The sequence below is a fragment of the Camelus bactrianus genome, chromosome 20 (assembly GCF_048773025.1).
Source record: "Camelus bactrianus isolate YW-2024 breed Bactrian camel chromosome 20, ASM4877302v1, whole genome shotgun sequence".
Classification (NCBI taxonomy): domain Eukaryota; kingdom Metazoa; phylum Chordata; class Mammalia; order Artiodactyla; family Camelidae; genus Camelus; species Camelus bactrianus.
This window is the reverse complement of record NC_133558.1, coordinates 39,444,981-39,464,027: the sequence shown is the minus strand read 5'-3', so window position 1 is coordinate 39,464,027 and position 19,047 is coordinate 39,444,981. Positions and strand designations below refer to the sequence as shown.

The 19,047-nt window shown below is 52.7% G+C and overlaps 1 protein-coding gene across 2 annotated transcripts in view; it reads right to left on the bottom strand.

Annotated features, from left to right (window-relative positions):
• KHDRBS2 (KH RNA binding domain containing, signal transduction associated 2) overlaps positions 1-19,047 on the bottom strand; it is a 644,953-nt gene that overhangs the window by 55,090 nt on the left and 570,816 nt on the right. The window contains exon 16 of one of the 2 annotated variants that reach the window (XM_074348989.1): positions 12,549-13,948. The exons of the other annotated variant lie outside the window; for it this stretch is intronic. The gene's annotated coding sequence lies outside the window, so the exon portion shown is untranslated. Of the gene's footprint in view, positions 1-12,548; positions 13,949-19,047 lie in introns of those variants that run through there. 2 annotated transcript variants of the gene reach the window in all.

The following is a 19,047-nucleotide window of genomic DNA, read 5'->3' as shown; positions in this document are numbered from 1 at the left end:
GCACAGAGAGGCCCCTGGAAGACAGCATCCAGGCAGCCCAGGTGCAGGGAATGAGGGTGCCCAGGAGGGCAGGGGACAGAGTCCAGCCTGGGTACCACCCCCTGCGGGGCCCTGAGCGGGGGTGAGAACTGGGACAAGCCAGGACCCCACTGGGACTCCTCCTTGTCCAGCAAAGGGGCAAGGAAAAGACAAGAAGACCAGTGCCGCTGACCCCACGGTGCTCCCTGCAAGCGGGCGCTGCTTGCAGGATCCTGTAGGGTACTCAGAACCTTGTGAGGCGGCTGCTGGTTCCAGCCCAGTGTGGACAGGAGAACCGAAGCAGGGAGGAAAGAGTGGCTTATCCCAGGACAGAGACAGGATTCGGCCCCCTGGGTGCTGGGGGTGCTAGATGCTGAGGTGCGGGGCCCCTCCCTGAGAGCAGCCTCTGGGCATCGTGGACTCAGGGAGTACCCTGTCCTCCCTCTTAAGGCTCCTGGCATGTTAGGCAGGGAAGGTCCCAGTGCCCACACCTGGGCCTCTCTGGGGGACGCTGACCTGTGGGATCATGATGGTCCTGGGAAAGGAGAGAGAGTGTGGGCCTGCCGTCAGGTCTGCATCAGAGCCCGGTGCCGCCCCTACTGCTGTGTGACCTGGAAACTTTCCCCAACCTCTCTGTGTCTGGTTTTCCAACCCTGACTCGGAGGACTGCAGTGCTTGGCACACAGTAGGCCCTCAATTGGAGGAAAAAGCCAGTCCTCCCGCAAGAACCTCTCCTCTTATGTGCCCAAAGCTGAGTCCATGTGCCACACGTCACCAGAGCTGAGCCTTGACAAGCAGGGCAAGCACAGTCCAGCAGCTCCTCCCTCCTGCCTGAGGCCCTTCCCTCCTCAGCGACAGCGGCTCAGAGCAGCTCTCAGCATCCCAGAAGCCGGAACTGAGCTTTGTGACCTGGGGGAGTCCCTGTTCCACACAACCTGGTCTTCAGGTCCTTCCAACAAGGCACAGGAGCACCTGCTCTGGGTTTTAGCTGCAAGGCCCTCCCTCCCTTCACAAACTGCCCCATCACTTCCGGGCTGGGAGGTGTGAATTCCAGAGCACAGGCCCATCTGACCGACGGCTTCAGGGGAATCATGCCTGCCCACACTGCACTCCTCAGAGCCAGCCTCCTAGAAGAGGGGCTAGTGACCGACGGCTACATACAGTTTTATTGGAACACAGCCCCCTCCCACCGAGTTTTGGAAACGCATGTGAGAAGCAGAGACTGCTGAGTGCCTGGACTCACGTCACCCAGAAAGAAGAGGTCGGGGCAACAAACAGAAAGGGGAGAGCACTTTCAGATCATATGTCTGATAAGGGGTTAACACCCAAAGCAAATGAAGGAAGTCCTACATCTCAACAGCAAAAATGCCAAGCAATCCGATTTAAAGATGGGCAGGAGGAACCGAGCAGACAGTTTTCCAAAGGACACACACAGATGGCCAATGGGTACATAAAAAGGTGCTCAGTAGCACTCAACATCAGGGAAATGCAAACCAAAACCACAATGAGGTATCACCTCACACCTGTCAGGACGGCTGTTACCAAAAGCACAAGCGGTAACAACTGCTGGCGGGGGTGTGGAGAAAAGGGAAACTAGTGCTCCGCTGGTGGGGATGCAAACTGGTGCCATCACGACGGAACAGTGTGGTAGCTCCTCAAAAACGTAAAAATGGAACTCCCATGTGATCCAGCAAGTCCGCTCCTGGGAATCCAGCCAAAGGAAATGAAATCACTATGTCAAAGGGACACCTGCAGGCCCACGTTCACTGCAGCGTTATTTACAATAACCAAGACATGGAAACGACCTAAGTGTCCGCTGACAGACGACTGGACAGAGAAAATGTGACATATACATACATAATGGGATCTTATTCAGGCATCAAAAAAGAATGAAATCCTGCCATTTGTGACAGCATGGCTGGACCCTGAGGGTATTGTGCTAAGTGAGACAAATCAGAGACAGGCAAATACCTATGATCTCATTCATATGTGGAATCTACAAAGTAAACCGAACCCACAGAAACAGAGATCAGGTTGGTGGTTGCCAGCGGTGAGGGAGGGGTGGTTGAAATTGGTGAAGGTAATCAAAAGGTACAAACTTCCAGGTGTAAGACAAACCAGTCCTGGGGACATCATACACAGCAAGGTGACTTAGTTAACAGCACTGTGCTGTGCATTTGAAAGTTGTTAATAGAGCACGTCTTAAAATTTCTCATCACAAGAAACATAATGTGTAACTACGGGCAGTGACGGATGTCCACTCAACGTACTGCGGCGACCATTTCACAATATGCACATCATCACGCTGCACACCTAGAACTAACCACGTTACGTGACGGTTGTATCTCAGTCACACACATCCCAGGAAGCGGGGTGGGAGCCCGGACTACCTGCTGCAGAAGCCGCCTCCGCCCTCCAGCAGCAGCGGGCGGTGCTTGGACAGGGGCTGTCGGCCCCTCAAAGCCTAGAGTGTTTGCTGTCTGGACCTTCACAGGGAGAGTGCACAGACCCTGCCCTGGAAGATGGTGGTCATGGCAGCGACAACGGCCTGCCTGGGTGCAGGCTCAGCCCAGACAGCCCTGTGCTCTGCTGTCGCCCCATTTACTCCCCTCCCCACCCTCAGAGGGAGAGGCTTCAATGTTCCCATTTTACACACGAGAAAACTGAGGCTCATTTGCTTTGAAAAATTCACCAAGTGGTGGGGGAAGCTTTGAATACCACTGTTCTGATTTCAAAGCCACATCTCAACTCTGATTTTTAGAAGGTGGGGGGTGTCCAGGCACTGGGGACCCTCTATCTTCCACACTTGTCATCCTGCTCTAGGGCCGCCATCCCTGAGGTGGCTGGGTGAACACATTTAATCCACTTAATCTGCAACCGCTCAGCCCTCTGCTGCCACTCTGCTGTCGCTGCCTGACACCAGCTGAGGTTTTATAGGTGAACCGTTACCCCCTGCCCGCCCACCTGCCCTGCCATGCGGGGCAGGCCCCTCCTAGCCTGCTCATTCTAAATCCTTGGCTCACACGTCTGCACAACTGCATCAAAAGAGCCCCAGTCTCCGTGTGGAGGTGTTGACAAGGGGAAAGGAGGAGGAACTTGGGGTGGTGGCCTCTTATGCTGAAGGTGACATGTGAAAGGACCAGAGTTTATGTCCATAATGGGACTCAATGTGAAGCTAAGAACGTGGTCTCAGAGAGATGTAAAAGCTGAAGCTGCAAGGCTGCTGAGAATGGGGCTTGACTATTGGATTGCAAATGTGTAATTCAATTTAAAATATCAGCCCCCTGGATGATAACAATTTGCCCTGAAGGTGAGAATTGGCCACCAGACTTCTGAGCTCCCCTCAGCTCCAGGATGTAATCATCTGAGCAGGGGGGCCTTAACTTGGGGTGCTGTCCTCTCAGTCATGGGTGCACCTGCCCACATGTGCACCCATGGACTGCAGCGCCCACAGCTCAAGGCATGTCTCATGCCCGGTCAAGGAGGCCCAGGTCATGAAGAAGGAATGGCAGTCTGAGGGGTCACACGTGAGCCCCTGCAGGGGTGAGTGTTGTATAGAGAAGAGCCTACACCTCCCCTCCTCCCCCCTCCCCCCCAGGAGGAGTGCTGGAGGGAGCAGGACTCCTGCGCCCCTAGGCTTAGCAAGCACCCTGGCTGAGGGTGGGGGGCCACCCATCTGAAGTCACAGATCCGATGGTGGATTGGGGTCCCACCCCCACAGCTCACCAGCAAATCCCTCCAGTCTGTTTTCTTCTCTGTGAACTGGAACCCAGTCACCCTCACCCTCAGACGTGGGGGCAGCCTGTGTAAATTATAACACAAAGCCCTGGGCTGTTCCAGGTGCCCTGGGGTGTCCAGCCCCGAGGCTGGGCAGGTGGGAGAGGAGAGGGGTGGGTTAGCAGGTGTGACAGCAGAGCTGAGACCCGGCTGAGTGTGTGCACTCTAACAGCCAGGACCTGGGAGCTGCCACTAGCAAACCCGTTCACTGAGGCCATGTTTACTCTCTCGTCAGTTACAATGACTGTTTGAACAGAGGTCTCTGGACACATCATTGCCTGTCACCACAGTTTGGCCTAAAGAAGCAAACAGGGCAGGAGAGAATGACTTACCTAACTGAGACGTCCACGGGGAGACAGCTTCAGGCAGGGCTGCACGTGGTGCTCAGTGACGTCAGCAGAAGTCGTCCTTCCCCACCTCTGGGCTCTGCCACTGGGGCCATCTTCACATGGCTCTGCCTTTATGAGAGCAAGATGGCCACTAACTGCCACAGGCTGACATCACGTCCCCTCAAGTGCCAACTGAAATAGAACTTCTCCTCCCGCAGGATTCCAGGCCTGACCGTGGAGTCTGACTGGGCTGGTGCCCAGCCCTGAGCCAATCACAGAGACCAGGGAGGACGGAACGTGCTGACCGGCCAGACTGGGGCCATGTGACCATCCTCTTGAGGAAACCTGTGAGCTGCTCTCCTGTTCCCAGGGTGGGAGGGTGTGATGTCTCTCAGAGGATCCTGCTATCAGCACAACCTGCAGGTGGCACGATGAGCTGGGAGGAGTCCCTCTGCTTGGTGCCAAGTGACAGGTCGCTCAGTGGTTCCCTGCTCTAGGAGGGAGGCACGTCCACACAGGATTGGGGCTTCAGGGTCAGAATGTAGCAGAAAAGCCTCCCAGTCTCCCAAAAGGTGGGTGAGTGCGCAGTGATGCTGGAAAGGCACTCCTGTCTGTGGCACTTGAGTTTGCTCCTTGTAGCTCTGTAGAGTGAAGCTTGTCCCTTGCAGCCACTTCCCTGCTGGGAGGCCGATACCGCAGGCGGACGCTTGGAAAAGCCCACGTACCCCTCAGAACTGCTGCTGCTGCGGGCAGCAGTAGTATTTTCCTGCCAGTTGTGAGGGGGCCTGAGAGGTCCCTGAACTGGGGGGACAGACACCCACAGCAATGGAGCCCAGTATTACTGTTCGTTCCACAATGATTTACTGAGCACCTGCTGTGTGCCAGTTTCCCAGGGTAGAGCAGTGGTGTCGACAGGCACAAGCGCCTGCCCTCCCGGGGCCGCAGACACCACAGGGGTACAGAGGAGAGCAGCGCGTGGAAGGCGGAGGACCCCCAGGTGAGGGAGGCCGGCCCTCCTGGCGGTCACACAGTTACCTTTGCCTGTTATGAGACCTCAGTGTTAGCATCTCTGGGCCTCTGCCAACCAGACCTTTCTCCCAGCTTGTCCTCAGGACCGTTTCATCCAGAGCAAAGATTGGGAATTTTCAGGGAAGAGCTATGAAATGCATCTCCCAGGGGAAATTCTTTGTGGTTACACGATCTAGTATACATACAGCCCGCTGTTCCAAGGGGTCCTGAAAATGGAGCCCTTCCCACGTCTGCAATCTTCTTCTATGTCATCGTTTCCCACTCGTCTCTCAACAACAGTATCATCAACAACCAAGAAGTAACTTGGGGAAGGTAATGTTGCCACTTGCAGAGTTCTGTGAAATTTCGCTGCCTGTCATCACCCCCAGGACTGACTTCCTGGGGAGCTGTCAGGGTTCAGGAGGCAGAGACTGAAGGGAAGATGGGCAAAGCACCGTCTTGCAGCTGCAACTTCACCCTGGAATCCCCTACGCCCAAACCCAGGGGTGTTTTGCTCTCGTCCTGGACCTTGGACCAGCTACCAAAACCCGGGTGGGAAGGATGGTTGCTGCTTCTTGAGAAATCCCCCCAGCTCCCACGCTGACACCCCCTTGCTACCGCCCGGGGGAGAACGTTTTGTTTGGACTTCTCAGATCCTAAACCCGGAGTTGGTGCAGGGCACTGAGAGCAATGAGAAGCTCCCTCTAAAACCGGGAAGGCCCTCCCCCAGGCACTCAAGATGGGACGAGGCGGGGTGCCAATGTTGCAAATATAAGCACTTCCTGCTTGCTTTTATTTTTTGCAACATCTCCCCACTTTTGCTCCCCCGCCTTTGACTCCAAGGTTGCAACAGCAAAGAGGAAAAAACAAAAACAAAAGCCGTGCGTGCACACCAGCGATGACAGGGGAGCTGGAAAGATGCTGGAGGGAAGCGGGAGGCAGGGGGCGGCGGGGAGGGAGCCCGTGGCGCGGGAAGCAGGCAGGTCCCACGTCTCCTCGAGAAGAAGGGGGAGGAGCGGGGGAGCAGGTGGAGGATGGAGCTAGTTCTGGGCAGCAGGCTTGGGCTCGCCTGGAGAAGGGAGGGGCCGCCCAGCGATCAGGGGATTGGAAAAGAAACGCAGAGCGAGGGAGGTGTGGGCCGGCAGCGTAGACACCCGGGTTGGGCGCTCCCGGGCTCGAGCTCGCTTGGGGTCTCTCCAGATAAGTGGAGCTGGGGGCAAAAGGACTGGAAAGTCTCACGCGCCTGCCTGCACAACAAAAGGGTAAAAGGAAAGAAAAGCTTTTTTTTTTTTTTTTTTTGGTTTGTTTTAATTTTTCCTGCAGCCCCCAGTGCGGCTCAGGGCGCGGGCAGGGGACTAGCCATCTGCCATCGCTCCGCTGCGCCGTCTCGCGGGCTTCGTTCTTCGGCCACGCGCATCCCCCGCTAGGTGCTCGGTCCGCAGCATCCTCGGTACACGGCCGGCGCTCCCACTCCCGCGCTCGGGCAGCGGCCCCGGCACCGCGGATTTCGGCGAGGGGGGCTGCTGTGAGCGGTGGCGGCGCCGACCTCCGAGGGCCCACGCAGGCCTGGGGGCCCGCGCTGGGCTGGACGGAACCGGCTCCCGGAGAGTCCCCTCTGCCGGAGCCCGCGGCGCCCTCTCGCCGGTTCCGCAGTGTAAGGAGCAAAGGAGGTTTTAAATTTTTTTTATTTTATTTTTAAAATTTTCACAGAGGGCATTTGGTAGGGGCAGTCTTTTAAAAGTTTTGCGTGTGTACTGTTCGGCAGCGAGGATACTGTGATGCAGACACAGAAGCCTGGGCAGAGATGCGGCGTGCACGTCCCAAGGTGGTGACAGCGCCCGGAGGACCAGGGTAGGCGCCGACCGGTCACTGCCAGAGGGGCCAGGAGAGCCAGGAGGGAGAAGCCGGTCAGGGCTGGTGTGGAAGCCTCCAAAAATAAACGTTTTATGTTTTTTATCGGTTTTCTCTTGTTCTTGGTTTTTTTATATATACACACACACACATACATACACATATATATACACACATACACACAGATGCATATATATATGTATATATGCCATATACAGTACGTATATACGTATATACGTGTCTGTATGCCTATATACTTAATACTTAATATGTTATTTTGGGCACTACAATTTCCAGATTTATTCAGTTACCTTCTGTTTGGTGTGTTTGTTACTCCATTAATTGTAGGAAATGACTTAATGATTTCTAATACTGTGTTATTGAAGGAAAGATGGCCCATTTTTATTCAGCATGTTTCATGATTTTGTCAAGACGAAATGCACAATGTTTAATTGTTCAGCAACCACTTTTACTGTAGGCATATAAGCAAGTATGAATCTTGCAGTTGGTGTATTTTGTTTATTATTACTTGTTTCCAAACTGTGCATTCAGTGTTTTCAGGAACACTTTAGAATCCTACATCTTCATCTTACAATTTGAAGTCATTGGCAAATTCCACATTATTTGCTCAGTGGTGTGCTGAAGGATTCTTCATAGTGTTTGTTCTCAGTGTAAGTTTTCCGCCAGGAACTCCAGCTGATGGCCTTGTCACCTTGACTTAAATATTGCCATATGCACAGTGTTGACTGAGGAGTGAGTGATCACTGATGACCCTCTTCTGTTCATGACACTGACAATGTTTTGTGCAGTGAGAACCCTCACTTCCTACAGGCGTCATCTTATGAGCAATAGGATTCCAATGTGTAATGGACTGAATTGCTGCTTCTTTAGGAATTATCTGGTGCAATCAGAGTTTTCATCTCCAAATAAAGATTGCTGGTCCTTCTTTTGTATTTTAGGGATTACTCCTATTTCTAGCGTTCTTGTGCACACCAGGGCTGGAGCTTGGATGAAGGCTCCACAAGAGTGATTACAGCTCTGTCTTTGCTACACAATGACAATGTGTTCTTGTTAAAATGATAGGTGCTTGCTGGCAGCTTTTTTTGCATTGGTTGCAAACATGAAGTTTCTCAACCATGTGAGTTCTTTGGTGTGAGTAAAGGTTAGCTCTCTGGCTACTGCTTTCCTTACATTTGTTATGTTTATATGGTTTCTCTAGAGAGGGCTGGATTTTGGTATTTCTCTTCCTTTAGGTCAGTTAAGTTCTGCTGAAGCCTCAGTTGTTTGAGGTCTGGTAAATTGTTTCTCCTGAGGATAGATGTAGTAAGGGAGAATGAAATTTGTAGGCCTATTTCAAAATTGTTACTTTATTTCTCCTCTGCTGGAAGTGCAGCCCCCCTCCTTTTTTTTTTTTTTTTTTGTTTCTTGTTTTCAGTATGAGAACCTGATAGGAATTCTGAACAGAATTGCCCACCCCCACCAACCCTGGGCCCCCTGGAGTTTGCAACTCAGACTAGTGCCCTGAGCCTCCAGCAGTTTGTCAATTACGGGTCAGTTTCCCCCCCCCAGGGGGGTTTATCCATGGAGGTTTCTGCTTGTGCATTTCCTTTTTGGTAAATTAGAGTCTGTGTGTCCACCTGCCTGTCTCCCTATCTGGGGGCTGGCATTCACCCTGTTACCTCATTCTCTGAGGGCTCTGTCAAGAGTTACTGATTTTCAGTTGGTTTGCTTTTTGACTCGTTAGGGTGACAGCTTGCAAACTCTTTACATGCTGAACCATGTAAATGAAATGAAAAGTCTGAATTGTCCTTATTTTATTCCTTTCTTTCCCTGGAAGATTTGCTTTTTTCAGTTGTTATTAATAAAATAATTTTATTCATTTTGTTCTAATTCCATGCCCCATCCTGAGTCCATTCTCTGCCTAAGGGTAATCAGCCTGCCCAGATAGGTCCTGGGGTGGGGCGAGGAGTGGATGGACCTTGGCTTCCTTGTTCCCTGGCTTACCCTTAGCAGGTTTTAGGGTTACCAGGTGAGCTGGAGCAGTGGTGGATACTGACTGTAGTCACCCAGAAGGTTTGTTGTGGGAAAATAACCCACTGACTGTTTGCAGGTGTGATCTCTTCTTTTTGTTTATCCTCTGGGCTCTCTCCTCCAGATCTGTGCTGTGCACAGACATACAGCACAAACATTGATGAAGATAATACTGTGGCCCTTCTGCCAAACGGTAACAACACTTAGATCTTTTTTTTAAAAATTATACAGAATACATACTGTAAAAAAAAAAAAGGTCAAATTATATACCTATAACGTGAAAGTGTCTCCTTTCATCCACTTTTCAGCAAACTCACTCCCATTCTCAGAAGGAACTATTGTTAACAGGTTGAAATTTATTCTTCTGAATATTTTTATGGTGTATAAATACATATAAAGGTTTCAAATATGTTACATGACTACGTTGTTTTGCAATTTGCTATTTTTCAAACTGTATATTATAGATGTCTTTCCATAACAGTGCATGTAATCCTCCCTCTTTCAGATGTTTTAAAGGTATTCCAAAGAACAGGAATATTAGGCCCTAACTATCCTTCTTTGATAGAAATTTGATTATGTCTACTTCCACTATTCTCAGCAATGCTGCAGTGAGATTTTTGTACATAATTTCTTACCCTGATGTCTAACTGCTCCGTTTGCCTTGCCCTCTCCTAGTCACAGAACGTGAGTCATATTTTTAACACTTCTTTTGTGAGGACTATAATTTGCTTTATAGAAAAGTTAATGTTATCACTGGACTTCACGGTTGTCCATCTCATTATTCTGGTAGGAAAATCATGAATTTTAGTAAGCAAGCAGTATGCTCACTCCACTTTTTAACACATCAGTCATATTTTTTAAAGGGAAAAAACCCTTTGTTCATCGTAACACAATCTCTGTACAACACATCGTAAACGCTGGCTTATGGGAAAAGGAAGCACATGTGACAGTAAAAGATGGGACAGGCTCCAGATTTAAACTTAAGTATCTCTTCTTGTCCAGAGAAAGTATGATTTTCTCTGGTCTTTAAAACTTCTGACTCTGGGAGCTTCTGGGAGGATGAGATACTGCTTTTGCAATGTCTCTTTCACTGTACACTGCAGTTTATAAAGATTGCAGAATTGGAGATGGTCATATATATATATATGGTATTCAAAGTAATGAACCCAAGATCGGGATCGGCAACTTTGATTCTCCATAAAGAATATCCTTTGATTTTTTCCCTGTCTCCACGATTACTAGTAGTAACTCACCCGTGGGTGAGCAGAGGTGGGTCTGCTGACAGGGTCTGGCTGGAGCATTAGCAGTTAAGGCTGCCACATCCACAGGTAGGTTAAAGTTGACCTGTAGATGACTTCTGCCCTTGGTCATTGGCCACAGGAAAATAAGAATTTTAAACTGTTCGATGCTATTCTTTTTTTTTTTTTTTTTTTTTTTTTTTACTATCTGTAGTATCCATAAACAATTTTTATAAATTTTTATTCTCCATAAAATTTGCAAATTTCTGATTTTTAAAACATGTAACTTTTTTCCACAATGAAGCTGTGGGTATATTATTAGCTGTGTATATATTATTGACATGCCTGGTCTGAGTGATAGAATGAAATTTCTATCCGTCTTTCTACTTTTAGAATTGTTTTTCTTTATCTGATGGGTTTATCTTTTCATCTAGATTCTAAGATGTGTGAAAGAGCATCTTGGTCCTTCAAAGAAAAGAAGCCACAGAAACTTGATTTTCTGTTAGTCTGGCGTCGTATAGGCATGAGCAATGCATTATGCAGTAGTACAGTGATTCTGAAATCCAGTTGTTGGTTAAAGGGGCGAAATGGAGGATTGAGTGGCGACTCGGCCCTGGGATCAGGGACATTGTACACACACGTCATCAGTGACTGTACGGTGTTTGCAAATGCTTAGTTGTGTAATAGTTTAGATGACGTGTCTCATGCTGTTGCCAACCAGGGTTGGGTTGGAGAGGAGGGAGGGCCTGGGTGGTCTGCCCAACCCCCTGCCTTTGCCCTGGACGCCTCAGAAATGGCAGTTGGGTTTCTGTTTCCTCCATCTTACTGCTCATAACTTGCCCCAACTGCCCATGCGTGCAGTTATTTTTAGTCCCTCATAGTTTCTTTGCATTTTGTTTCTCAAGGTGCAGGTCCCCGCCTTTCCAAACACTGTAGCAGGAGGCCCCAGGCCTCAGCCTGCCTCAGTACTGGAAACATGTATCACCCTGACTTTAAACTGCGCACATTTTTCTTTCCAGCACTTTTGCACAGACTCCTTTCTTAAACACCCTTTGTTCTAGGCACAAGAACATCAGGAGTTTCCAAAGCTGGAGATGAGCAACATGCTCAGCAGGAAGAAGGGGACCGCTGATCTGCAGAAATAAGAACGATCTGTTGCCCTGTATGTGACCTCCATGGGAACCAGCACCTCCCCTTGAACTCTTGAACTCTTATCACACCCCCTTTCTTCTCTCCCCAGCAGGCTCACAGTCTTGGAGGCAAGACTAGGAAACAAATAAAGCTGTCTTTTCTGATTCATTCAAAGCTCTGTTCTTGAGTCTCAATTTGGTAATTAGGTGATGGAGGCGGAGTTCTGGCAACACTGCTAAAGCATTTTGGCATTGGAAGCCCCTGCCTGTGTTGACAGGCAGTGACGGCACTTAAGCATCACATTGAAGAGGACGAGATCTTTCCTTTTTCCTGCATCTAGAGAAGCTCTTTCCTGGCCCAGACTCACTCACATCCACATCACCCTCCACCATGGTGTCCAGCACCACCAGTCTCTGTGGACCTTGCTGAGGGAGGGATGACCCAAGTGCGGCTCTCAGGGACCCCCACAGACCATCCCCTGAAAACCCCTCACTCAGCCTCCAGGCCCACCCCATGGTTTGCACGTGGAGCAACCTGGGACACTTACTAGCCTCCCCTTGACCTCCCTGCCCCTCACCCTCCAAGAACCCCGACTCCTAATCAACCCCCAAGACATGCTGTTGGCCAGTCACAGGTGTTTGAACTTGGCTCCAGCAAGTCCATCCTGCACCTGCTCTTCCAGGCCCTCCTTCTGATCGCTTGGATGGAGGATCTTAAGCAACGTGGCCACGGAGGCAGGGCTGGAGGAGGAAGGCCCCTCCTCCCCCGGTTTGGGGGTCTCCAGTTGGGGGGGCCCTCCTGTGACCCTGCAGCCCACCCCCCACAGGGCATTTCACCTCCTTCTCCTGCCCCTTCAGGGCCCTCTGGAGGCTTGTCGCTGGGGTGGTGGCTGTGGACTGCTGCTCCTGCCAGGATGGAGGACAGTCCTTGAGGCCAGACCCCCTCACCCCATTTCCCCCAGCCCCCGACCTCAGACCCCGACAGCTGACCCGGGCACTGGTACCAGTGTTACCCTGCAGCACGCTCCAGTTCCAGAACAATCCCAGCGCAGGCGCACACTGGATGTGTGACTTGGGGCTGTGGCCTGGCCTCCCTGAGCCTGTTTCCACAGCTGGCAAGTGTGAGAGCCCCACCTACCCCAGGTTCTCCTGAGAGCTCAGGGCCAGATGACTTTTATTCCTTCACTGTTTTTCTCACCCTCATCCCTCCTGGGGAAGCAGGACAGTAAGCTCACACCCTCCTTCCTTTCTCCTCATCACCGCTCTGTGAGACCTGCACCACGGCATCATTCTCCCTCCATTTCTGGGCTGAGGAGACAGAGGCCCGCAGTGGGGCAGTGAGGTGCTCAGGGGCCCACAGAGGAGAGGCCGCGTCCCCTTCTCAGCCAGAGGCCCTGGGACAGCATCCCCCCAACCCCAGCCCCACCACTGACAGGAGTCTCATCTTCCAGGCTCTTGAGTGGCATCCAGGCCCCTGTCCGGGTGGAGCTGTGGATGGAGGGGACATGGGGCCTTCGAGGCCAGGTTGAGGTCCCTGCCTTCCTCAGGCCCTCTGGAGTCTCTGCCACCCAGACTGGAACCAAGGCCATGCCAAAGCCTTCCCCTCCCCAGGAACAGCTCAGAACATCCCCTGCACAGCACACTTTGTTCATCCACTCAGGAGTGTGACCCCTGAGGTGCCACCTCTGACTCACAGGGTGAGAGAGGACAGGGCATCTGGCTTCCGCTTTCACATAATGGTCCTGAGGTCACTCAGGAAGAATCCACAAAGCACCCGCCTGTCCCCAGGCCCTTTCCATGAGCCACCTGGGGCCTGCATTGTTCCTGATTAGCGACCCAGGTGGGAGTCCTGACCATGAGTGACCAGCACTGACGGTGACTTGGGCACAGTGGGAAGTCACAGCCACTGTCTCTGCTCCGGCCACTCTGACCCAGGACTGGGTGGCCCTTGTGCCACCTAGACCACAGGATTCCCCTGTAGCACCGATCCTTGGGACAAGAACAGTGCCCTTCCCTCGGAGATGTGGCGTGATGCCCTTCCCTCATCTGGCCCCAAGGTCTCAGGAGAACGTGGGGTAGGTGGGGTTCTCACACTTGCCAGGTGCGGAAACAGGCTCAGGGAGGCCAGGCCACAGAATGAGCAGAAGGACCTGGGTTCCTGAGGACACACGGGGCTGGTCAGGAAGGAAGGTTACCCCCACCCGCCCTGTCCACCCAGCAGCCTGGAAGAAGCCACGTGCCGGCAGGGGGACCAGCACAGGAGCCAGAGAGCCACTAGTGCTGCCATCTCAGTGTCCCCTCCCAGAGCAGCCCAGACGCACCCTGCATCTCATTCCCATGGCTCCTGCCCCTCCACCTGCATGTGGACAGAGCACATCCCTTTTCCTGCTGATCCAGAGAAGATGGAGATTTTTCCAAGACACTTAAATTGAGAAACTGAAAACCACATCCTGCCCCACCCCCTCTCTCCAGACCCCAGTCCTACCTCGATGCTACCTCGATGACCAAACCCCTGCTCCAGGACTCAGCTTTGACACACAGCTCTTTACATTTCCAGGAGCTCTTCCTGAAGGGAGGGGCAAGAAGGAGGGAGAAGTTCAGGGAAAATGTGTGTGTGTGAGGAGTTAAAGGGCAAAGCCCTTTTATTTGAGCACCTGGCATGCCCGGACTGCCTGGACGTGGCTTTTCACTGGGATTCTCCGGGCAGGAAGGTGCCGTGGGGCTGGGGAGGGAGCCCTGGCCTTGGTCCTGGGGCCTCCATTTCCATTTCTACTGAGAAGATCCACCCTCACCAGTTCAGCAAATGATAAAACAGAATGGGAACCTGGGGGATTTTCCAAATCAGATATTCAGAATGTGTGTGTGTGTGTGTGTGTGTGTGTGTTTTTAATCATTGGAATGGAAATGGTATAAACTCAAACGTTTATTCCAGTTCACACCATATATCAACTCAAAGTCTGAGTTTCAACGGGGCATAGACTTCTGTTGTTACAAAAAGAAAACCTGAAATTCTCCATCTGGGCTCCACCTTCTGGGACATTAAGAAAATCAATTCCTAAAGCAAGAGGAACAGTGGCCTATTTCTCAGGGTGGCTTAGAGACTCAGCCCCCACCCAGCTCCTGCCTGTCAAGTTGGCTGCCCCCCAGGAGGTCCCAGATGGCAGACAAACAACAGGTCCTACCTTGACCCTGAACTTCCTATGGAGAGGCGCCCACCCACCCAGAAACTTCCCCCGTGTCTCCTTCAGACAGTGACTTGAGGCAGAGCAGGGCCTGCAGGGAGGGAAGGTTCCTGAGGACTTGCACCCCTGGGGAGGCCAGCAGGGTGGGCTGCGAGGGGGGGAAGTTGCCACCCTGCTTTCTCCAGCTTCAGTCCCCTTGCTGTCCTCCTTTGTCCTGGATGAGACACACGCCCAGGGAGGACCTGGGGGCACTCAGTACATAAGACAGAAGGATGTTTAAAATCCACAGGAATGATACCAGCTCAGCCCAAGGAAGGTGAAGCGTAGGAAGGATGCATCTGAGACCTGAGAGTCAAGGTCAGCATGACCCCGATTGGACATGACTGGGACTGTGCAGGGGCTTGGACCACAGCCTTCCATCCTGGTAATGGAAAGAGGCCGTTCCCAAGAGTCTGGAGAGGGACTCTGCTGGATGGCCCATCGCTTGCCCTGGCCACCGTGACCCAGTGCCCCACCAGCCAGGCCCTCTCTCCGGGGCCACCACGCTTGGTCCCTGAGGTGGGTGGTGATGACACAGGTGGCCACACTGTTGAGCTGGGTGATAGTGGCATGGATGGTGGTACCATGTGCTCATTGCCAGGGTTGCTTTTCTGGGACCGGGTGGAGCCCAGGCACTGAGAGGGAGCCACTTTCTTCAACACCCCCTGGGAGAAAGGGGGTGTCACATGATCTGCCACATTCCACCTCTGCATCCCAGTCAGGGGTCACCAATCAGAGTTGGGGTTCAGGAAGCAGAGGACATGGCCAGAGCCCTGTGGGAACCCCTGGTTTTCTCTCTGTACACTGAGGACACCAGCATCACACTGACTGTGAAAATCAGTACCCACAGGACCCAGTATCAATGGGTAAAGTAGAGGGGCGTTTCAGCAATCCTATCCTCACTAGAAGGCAGCTCAATTCTGCTTAACCCAGTGGGGTGCCTTGTACCCATCCGGGCCACCCTCTGGTCTGTCTCCCTATTCAGACGCACGTTCAGATGCACATTTGTATTCACAGAATGCACATTCTGACTCCCCGATCAGATGCACGTTCCCTGTGGCAGCTACACCCGCGGGCTGTGTCTGTTTCTCTCCCATGTGGCTAAGTGCACTTCAGAAGTGTGCTAAGTGCTGGGGTGGCTGAGCCTCTGGGCCAGTTGCTGGGTGCACCATGGTGAACTCCATCCCCCAACCAGTGGGCCAGGCCCCCCCCCACTGTTCTGTCTGTTCCACCTCATTTAATCTGCACAACCACTCTGTGCAGGATGTCCTATTATTGCCCATCCCTACTGACCTCAGGTGGACAAAGAAGGCTTGGGGTTTTTAAGGAAGTTGCCCAGGTCACATGGTTGACAGGCGGTGGAGCTGGGGATTTGGACCCTGGTCCCTGGAGTCAGGATCATGGAAAGGCCTGGGTGGGGGAGCTTATTACAAAAGGAAGTCCTGGCCCAGCCCCCCTGTGACATCCCACCCACTCAGTGCATCCATCGGGCAGAGCTCTGCTGCCAGCCTTGGGGGGAGGCAGGGCGTTCAGATGGCTCCTTCCTTGTCCCCTTCCTCCTGGTCACGTACCAGGGGCAGGGAGCCTCTGGGGCTGGAGCTGGCTCTGTCTCTCACTTTTGAAGCTGGAGATGGAACACGCACTAGAGTGTAAGGTCCCAGCTGCTCTGGATCAAAGCCCACTCCCACTGGAGCGAATGTGGCTTGTCCCACCACAGGAGCAGCTGGTGGAGGTGACATTGGCTCTGGCACCAGAGATGCTGATAAAACAGAGGTGGGCCTCTCTCTAGTCCCTGACTGGTCCTTCCTTCTGGCTCTTCATAAGCAAGAGACTTGGAGCTGGTGCCGGAGCAGAATAAAGAGAAAAATTCAACTACAGAATTAACTTTTATTGTGCCCTACCACACCCCCCCCAAATCTGCTTCCTTTAAAAAAATACCCAGCCTCTTAACCTCAACTCAGATCATCTCTCTTCCCTCCAGTCCCTCTTTGCTGGCTTTGCCTTTGTGGGATCAGTCCCTCTGGTCCCCAGGGAGGCCAGAACCCCACCCACAGCTATTTTTGACTCACTTCCTTCCTCAGGGGAATCCTCCACAGGGGAATTAATAAAAGAGAGAGCTCCAGGGTTCTGCCAGTCCTTCCCCATCACAGACCCCACAAAATTCAGAATCACCTCTGAACATGGGTGGCAAATGTGTGGCAGAAAATACTTAAAAGAGGAAACAAGGATATCTGGTTCCTGCCCCAGCAGTGTTCCAGATATGAGCATCAAGCCCCTGTTTGGAGGGTGGGGTGACGTGTGGCCAGAAAGACTTTGAACCTTCTTTTTTTAAAAAATGTTTTTAATATTCACTTGTTCTTTTTTGTTTTTGTTTTTGGTAACGAGAGGTAATTAGATTTACTTATTTATTTTTTAGAGGAGGTACTGGGGATTGAACCCAGGACCTCATGCATGCCAAGTATGCGCTCCACCACTTGAGCTGTACCCTCCTCCTGGCTTTGAACTTTCTGGTCCCTAGAACTGTCAGCAAGCGCAGAATTCCCTTCTTCCATCCCCTTGGCAGGTTTTCCCTAGGGCTCCCTAGCTAGCATTGATCCAGTGTTGGTCCAACAGAACTTCAGAGCACTCAGTGGCAAGAAAGGTGGTTCTGGAAAAAATATTTGTGCATGTGTGCTGTGCCTGTGTGTACTTACACACAAGAATAAGCTATAGAGATGGAGACAGAGACCCGTAGCTGTTTGTGACATTCCATGTACACCTGTCACGATGTTGCCGTGGAGCATCTGCACTGAATGCGCCTGGGCTTCCATGCCCTCTCCTCTTTGTGTGTGCTCCTTTAGATCACCGCCCAAAAGAGGCCGAGAGAAAGCAGGCATTCATCTCACCCTCTCAAACAAGGATCCTCGTGCAAGCCTTTGAGAGGGCCCGCTTTCCTGGCATCACCCACGTGGAAGAGCTGGCTCGTCAAACAGGACCCCCCGAACCTCGAGTCCAGGTGAGTTCTCAGTGGGTGGAAGGTGATTTGTGCCAAGGCAGGAGGGCCGCTTACCCCTGCCCAGGTGCTGAGTATACGTAGGCTCTTGCGATGGTTTTGGATGTGTGGGTGGGGGGTGAGGGGGTGGGGGTGGGGGGTGGGGTGGGTGTGATTCGCCATAGGAATTCACTGAGGTGGCTGACCTGAAGGCATCCATTTCCAGATGGGGGAGGGTGGAGGACGTGCTGGACAGCCCGTGACAGGGCCTGACGGTCCAGCCAGTCAATGGGGGATCTCTCATAGAAGCCAGGGGTCCAGTGTGGCTCTGACATTGTCCCTCATTTACAAGGGCTGGGGACAGGTGGAGGTCAAATCGCTTTGGGTCAAGGCCTACTAGAAGGCACTGTTGTGGCCCAGTGCCTGTCAGATCACGGTGGCTGGAGGCAAATCCATCCAGAATGTCTTGCTTCTGATGCACCTGTCCCCCTTTGTCTTGTCTTCCCTAGATATGAGTTCAGAGCCAGGGAGCTCGTCACCTGGAGCGGAGCGGAGGTGGGCCTGGGAAGGCCAAGGCAGAAGGCCTCAGTGCCAGATAAGCCCTCACTGTGCTGTCGGGCCAAAGCCCCTGCCCACTGTCCACAACAGCGCTCATCACTGTCCTCCATATGATCCACTCCAGAGCATCCAGTCCTTGGCCGCAGCAGCCCCTCCTTCATCGTCCAGCTTCTTTGCACCTTGTGCTCTCTCTAGTGGCTGAGTGGGCCAGCCTTGATGCTCCTGGTGGTCCAGCCCACCCCGGCTGTGCAGGCAGCAGAGAACCCTCCACCTCTGGGGAGAGTCCCCTGTGGCTCCTCAGCAGGACCGAGTCCAGGAGGGGGGCTCACACCCATTCATGCAGCAATCATGCCCTCCACCCAAGAAGGAGCTTGCCCGCCCAACAGCCTGCACACTCCAGCTCCAAGGCGCCCCGCAGCCTGACCTCCGACCGCAGCAATCCTCACAGCCCTTGCAGAAACCGGCTCAGCTGTGCGCCACCCACGGGGTGATTCTGCAGCCTGGATGGACTGAGACGCACGCCTGGCAGCAGCAGGACCCGAGTGAAGACACATCTCCTCCGCTGGACCCACAGCACCAGCCCCCAGGCCCCAGATGCTCAGCCAGCCTCTTAGATGAACTTTTGTCAGACACAGGGCTTCTGGAAAAGGCACAGCATTTTCTAAGCACCAATGCCCAGGAAGAGGGACTTTTGGCCACCGTGGAAGCACCCCTTGGGGAAGATGATTTCCAGGCTCTCCTGGACATGCCGCCAGGCTCCCTGGGGCCTCAGGAGAGCCATCTGCCGAGCCCCTTTTGGGCCTCCTTCCCTGGGATGCAGAGCCACAGCTGGGAGGAAGGACAAGAACCAGCCACACTCCTAGGGCTCGGCGGCGAGGGCAAGGCGCCCAGACTGGCGGTGGCACTCAGAGAAGG